This window comes from Cryptotermes secundus, unplaced genomic scaffold, assembly GCF_002891405.2.
Source record: "Cryptotermes secundus unplaced genomic scaffold, Csec_1.0 scaffold2763, whole genome shotgun sequence".
Lineage (NCBI taxonomy): Eukaryota > Metazoa > Arthropoda > Insecta > Blattodea > Kalotermitidae > Cryptotermes > Cryptotermes secundus.
In genome coordinates, this window is record NW_019727147.1 from 23,907 (window position 1) to 30,025 (window position 6,119).

The window sequence follows — 6,119 nt, forward strand, 5'->3', positions numbered from 1 at the left end:
TTACATCCTACCTCTTGACGTCTTACATCTCCTCCAATGGTTACAATGCCAGCCCTTATATAGTATTGTCTTCGGGCGTGGCAAAATCATGTGACATTATAGCGTCCGGGCCTGGATGGCCCCTGGATATTGCAGCCTTTTCTCAGAACTATAACGTCACTCTTAGTGCCGTGTGCAACTAAGATGACTTCATTTTCAAGTTGCGAAATATCTGTTTATATTAGGCTTAATTTCAGTTCTACACTATGTGTCTAGGGTATCTCACAGTATTATATGCCAAATTAATGCGAGAAAACATCATTAAATCCTATAAAATACAGTATGTGGTGACGTCACATGACATACCAGCGTTACCACATTACACCTCCCCTCCTCTAAAAAGTTTTTGCCTCATAGGTGAAAACTTTAGCGAAACATTATTCTATTCTTTGTTCTCCTCAAAACTTTATCTATCTCATTTTCTGATTTTGAAATTTCACCTGTCCTCCCTTTCAATTTCTTAAGTTCAACAATAACACTATCTACTTCAGGTAAGGACTTTACTGAACCTACTGGAGAGGTATTTGTTTTCTTGTATTCAACCCTAGAACCATTATAGTTATGAATATTAATACAACATCTCTCTTTTGTCTGTTGCCAACAATCTCTAGGGCTCCATTTGTCCCAAAACCAAAAGAAACAACTTCTGCAACACTTACAACAACAACAGCTGCAACAAACACACAAAATAATTACACAAATTATGGCTATTGCTGTTCCCCAAGACGTCGTAATCATATAAAATTTCTCATTTTGTTTAGTTTCTTGTTCTCTAATTAACTGTTGTACTTCTTCAGTTTTCTTACTTATAATTCTTAAATCGTCTACTGAAGACATAATATTTACTAATGGGATGTGCAAAGGCAATTCTTCAAAGTTTACATCTTTCATGCCCTCAAAACAACAATCAAAATCAATAGGAGCTGAAGGCACATAATCATTTGTCAAATTAATATAAAAGGTTGAAATAGCATACAAAGTCACATAAGAGGAATATCCTTTATATTCTGGCTTTAAAGTTAATTTACCTTCCCCTTTTAGTTTCAAAGTGCTTGTCCCTTGTGGACACAACACAGTAAATGTTTCCATTTCAGGTGCAACAAACAACCACTGATTACCTTTATATAATGGTATCCAAAAAGTTTTCTTCAATTTGAAAAAGATGTTCTCACAAGTGTCAAGAGTCTTGACTGTAGACGGATGTAACAAAGTTGCTTCACAATCTAATCCAGGAGTATACGTGTAAATAGGTATTTCTCCTTTACATACAAACATAATTTCATTAATCTGAAAACATCCTGTGAATTCATTTATACTCATTTTTCCATAATGTTGTCTTAATAAATCAGTAAAATCTATTCTTTATTACAATTGATGAAGTTATATGTTGATTTCTCCTTTGTGATACTTCGTTCAGGTATCATACTGTCGTTAACAAGTTTTACACACATACAATAAACATTTCTTATACAAATGGGAAGTAGGGGTTATTATCCTGTGTAGTTCGGAAAAAAAGGAAAAGTAGGATAATCCAGTCCCCTCGGCAATTTCTGTGTTTCCAATAACTTCTTAATTTTCTCAGCAGTAACTAATTTTGGTTGGAGAGAACTTCGCTCGGCATGTACAAAAGCATCTATCAATATTTCAAAAGAATGTTGACTTTCATCAATTCCCCTCTGTATTATCTTTGACTGTTCATTAATTAAATTCACATTATGAACTTCTTCCTCTATTTCACTAAATTTATGCGTACTATAATTAAGCAACTTGGTTAAACCTTCCTTCAAAATTTTCTCATTTTGTTCAATTTTCTGTAACGTCGTATTAACTGAAGTAATGGTGGCTTTTATAACTGTCATCTGTTCATTGGATAAATGCAAAAACTCTTTCTGTTCCCTTTCTAACTCTGTAATATGCTTGTTGTAATTCTTTGCATCTGACTGAGTTAAAGTTCCAAATAAAATCTTGGATATCTCACCCACAAAATTTAAAACACCTCTTTTGAGTCTATGATTCGGAATCTCATCACTTTTTGTCCAATACTCAGCTATCAAATCCTTCAAACTGTCAATGTATTTAGTCTTTGATTTCATATATTGCCCAAACGCGGCGCAATCTGTATAATGATACTAGTTTTTTCTTTGATTTTTTGGCAAAAATCTGTAACTCTTTTCTGATGAAGTTTAGTTTGTTTCCATAATTCACGCGTTGGTTCTAAATCGATATGTGATGACCTTCCATCTCATAGGATAAAATCGAATAGTTCCTATCTCATCAAAGTATATGCCTGTCCTTGAATCTATGTCATCAACCTTCTGACCTTGACCTTGAAGCAGTGTCCACCATACGCAGACCGTGATTACAAAAATCCCTTTATACAGCTGCATTTTCTGAAATTGAAGAGAAGTATGGTTTTAACCTATTAATGTGTACCTCTTGATGCTTTCTTTTGCCTACTTCTTGTATGACACCATTAGAACCTTTTATATCTTTAATCTCATATGGACCTCTCCACAATGGGTCCAACTTTTGCCTATTCTCTACCCTCAAGAGAACTAAATCATTTACTTTGAAATCATACTCATTTGATTTCACTTTTTGTCTCTGTGCTTCTTTAAATTCAATTAATCTCTCTCTGCCAATTTGCTGACAGTTCTGCATTTTATGCTTTATCTCTAATACAACATCATCAAAATTATAAAGTGGTTGGGGTTGTCGTTGTAATCTTCCTGGTATATTTGCATTTCTCCCAAAGAGTACCTCATACGGCGTATATCTCGTAACTGAATGTGGTGTCCTATTGTAAGTAAAACATGCAAAGGGTAACCATTCGTCCCAATTATTTAATCTCTTATCGCAAAAACATCTCAAATAATTTGCAAGTGTCTTGTGTGTTCTTTCCAAAGCTCCATTGCTTTCTGGATGGTATGCGGTTGTACGAATTTTCTCAATCATAAATAATTTGCAAACGCGTTTAAAAACATCACTCATAAAATTTGATCCTTGATCTGTCACAACTTCTGTAGGAATTCCATAAAGCAATATAATATTTTTCACAAAAGCATTTGCAACTTCCTCAGCTGTCTGAGTTTGCAATGGTATGGCAATAAAGTATTTACTTAAGTTGTCCTGACATGTCAAAATATATTTCATTCCGTTTTCGGATAATGGCAATGGTCCAACAATATCTAAATAAATTTTATCCCATGGAGCATTCTTTGTATCTGTAACTGTCAAAGGTAACTTTACATTTGGACGGGTTTCTTTATTTAATTGACAAGTTTTACAATTCCTTATGTATTGAATTACATCTTGTTCTAAACTTGGCCAAGAAATGTATAATTTAATTCGTTCAATTGTTTTCCGAATACCTTGATGACCTCCAATTGGACATTTATGCATTTCAGCAATAATTTTCTGTTTTCTGTCTTCTGTTATTTCTTCTAAATTAACATTTAAACACTGAACAGGGTAACGACTCAAACTATCGGCATTACAATTTCTTTGTCCAGCCCTGTATTCAATTTCATATTCATATTCCTCTAACAATAATTTCCATCTCATTAACCTTGAACTCGGGTCCTTGACATTAAAAATCCAAGTTAAACCCTTATGATCTGTAACTATTTGAAATTTTCTTCCCAACAAATATGGCCTAAAATGTTTACATGCCCAAACAATAGCTAACAGTTCCTTTTCCACTGTCGAGTAATTTAATTCAGCTTCATTTAAAGTTCTGCTTGCATATGCAATTGGTTTATCTTGTCCCAATTTTCCTTGACTTAAAATGGCTCCTATAGCATAACCACTAGCATCTGTTGTTAAAACAAACGGTTTACTAAAATCTGGATATTGTAACAAAGGAGTATTAGTTAGTTTAAATTTCAATAAATCAAAACTGGCCTGTTCTCTTTCTGTCCAGTTCCATTCATTTCCTTTCTTTAATAATTCTGTTAATGGTTTAGCAATTGCACTGAAGTCAGCTATAAATTTGCGATAGTATCCTGCAAGACCCAAAAATGACTTAATGTCCTTCTGTGTTCGTGGTATGGGAAACTCCACTACTGCTTTGACCTTGGAATCATCTGGTCTAACACCTGCTGAAGTTACAACATGACCTAAATAGTTTAATTCCTCTTTTAAAAATTCACACTTGTCTGGTTCAATTTTTAAATTAAATTCTCGAAGCTTTTCAAAAACAGCCCTTAACTTGAAATTATGCTCCTTCAAAGTTTCTGCTGCAATTAAAACATCGTCCATGTAAACTAAACATTTTTCCCCAATTAATTCTGATAAAACATTGTTCATCATGCGTTGAAAAGTACTTGGAGCTGATTTCAAACCGAATGGCATTCTTTTAAATTCAAAATGACCATTTGCTGTACTGAAGGCAGTCTTGCACCTGTCTTCATCAGCGATTGGCACCTGTAAGTATCCACTTGCACAATCTAAAGCAGTGAAATACCTTGCTCTTCCCAGCTTATCTAATATTTCTTGAATATTAGGCAGTGGGTAACTGTCCCCGACAGTCAATTCGTTCAACTTTCGAAAATCTACACAAATTCTCCATTTTCTTTTACCCGACGCGTCTAACTTTTTTGGAACTACTAGTAACGGGAAATTCCATCCACTATTACTCGGTATAATTATATCGTCCTCTAACATTTGATTCACTTGCCTTTTGATTTCTTGTTGCTGTGCTTCCGGCAACCTGTAATTTTTCAAGGTTATTGCTCGACCTTTCGGAATGGTGGGTGTTGGAATCGTATGTTCTGCTGCTGACGTAGCTGTTAACGAATCACCTGGTAATTTGAATATATCTACGTATTCTTCACAAATTCTTCTAATGTCACTTGCTCCCTCTGCTATGTGATCTAATCTTAAGTTTTCACGTAATAACTGTAATCGCCTTATTCTTTTCATCTTATTTTCAAAATCTTGTTTGTGCAACATCGTTGGTGGTTTCTCTAATCTCGGATCTGTTGTTACACATATTGGCTTCTCTGTCAAATTTACCATCAAACATGGAAATTCAAAATTCTCACAGTTAACTAAGCTAGCTGCACAAATTAAACCTGGTTGAAGAACCTGATGTTCAATAAAACGAATTCATTTCTCTTGTGTTTTACACATCACTACTTGTTCATTATATGGGAGTATTATAACGGGTGGTTTGTTTTGAAAAACATAACCCTCATTTTCCAACCAATCTTGCCCAAGAATTATATCTAAATTTCCTGGTAAACTGTCAACAACATAGCACATTTGACTTAAAGGTTCTAATGTGTTCAAAATATTTAATTGTACTTGGCCCTTTACGTCCATTTGTTTTCCTGTTATTCCACATATTTTAAGTTCTCTCCCTGTTTCTTTATTAAATCTTTTCAACGAAGATTCTTTCACCAATGATATCTGTGAACCTGTATCAAGAAGAACGACCCCAACTCTCCTGTTAATTGCGGACTAACTACATAAACCTCGTAGTGTCCCAAGGAATCATCCCCTATAGATTCCTCCAAGTCGTTTCTTGCGACTCTTATATGATCATTTTCTATGATCCGATCATCTATGTGATCCTTAAAACATGGTCCTTTGACCCTTAAACGTGGTTCTTCGACCACATGTGGTTCTTTCACCACACATGATTCCGTCGAATCCTTGAACACATGGGCGTCCCCAAGGTTCGAGTAGAGACGATCACCTTTGTGATCCAGGCCGGTATCCCCTTTTGGACCCCTTTCTTCTCTACCTCCTTAATATCTCCGATAATCGCTCTATTAACACCCTCGAGAAGATCATCTTCCTTATGATATATGTTTATTAACTCGAGACGGTCATCACCCTGGACCGCATTAACTCCCACGAGACTATCACCCCCTACGACAGCCCCGAGACGATTATCAACCATGATCGCATTAACACCCTCGAGAAGATCATCTTCCTTGTGATCTATGTTTATTAACTCGAGACGGTCATCACCCTGGACCGCATTAACTCCCACGAGGCTATCACCCCCTACGACAGCCCCGAGACGATCAGGTCTCTTATTTCCGCAGCCCTCTGGCAGGGTTATCCTCGGC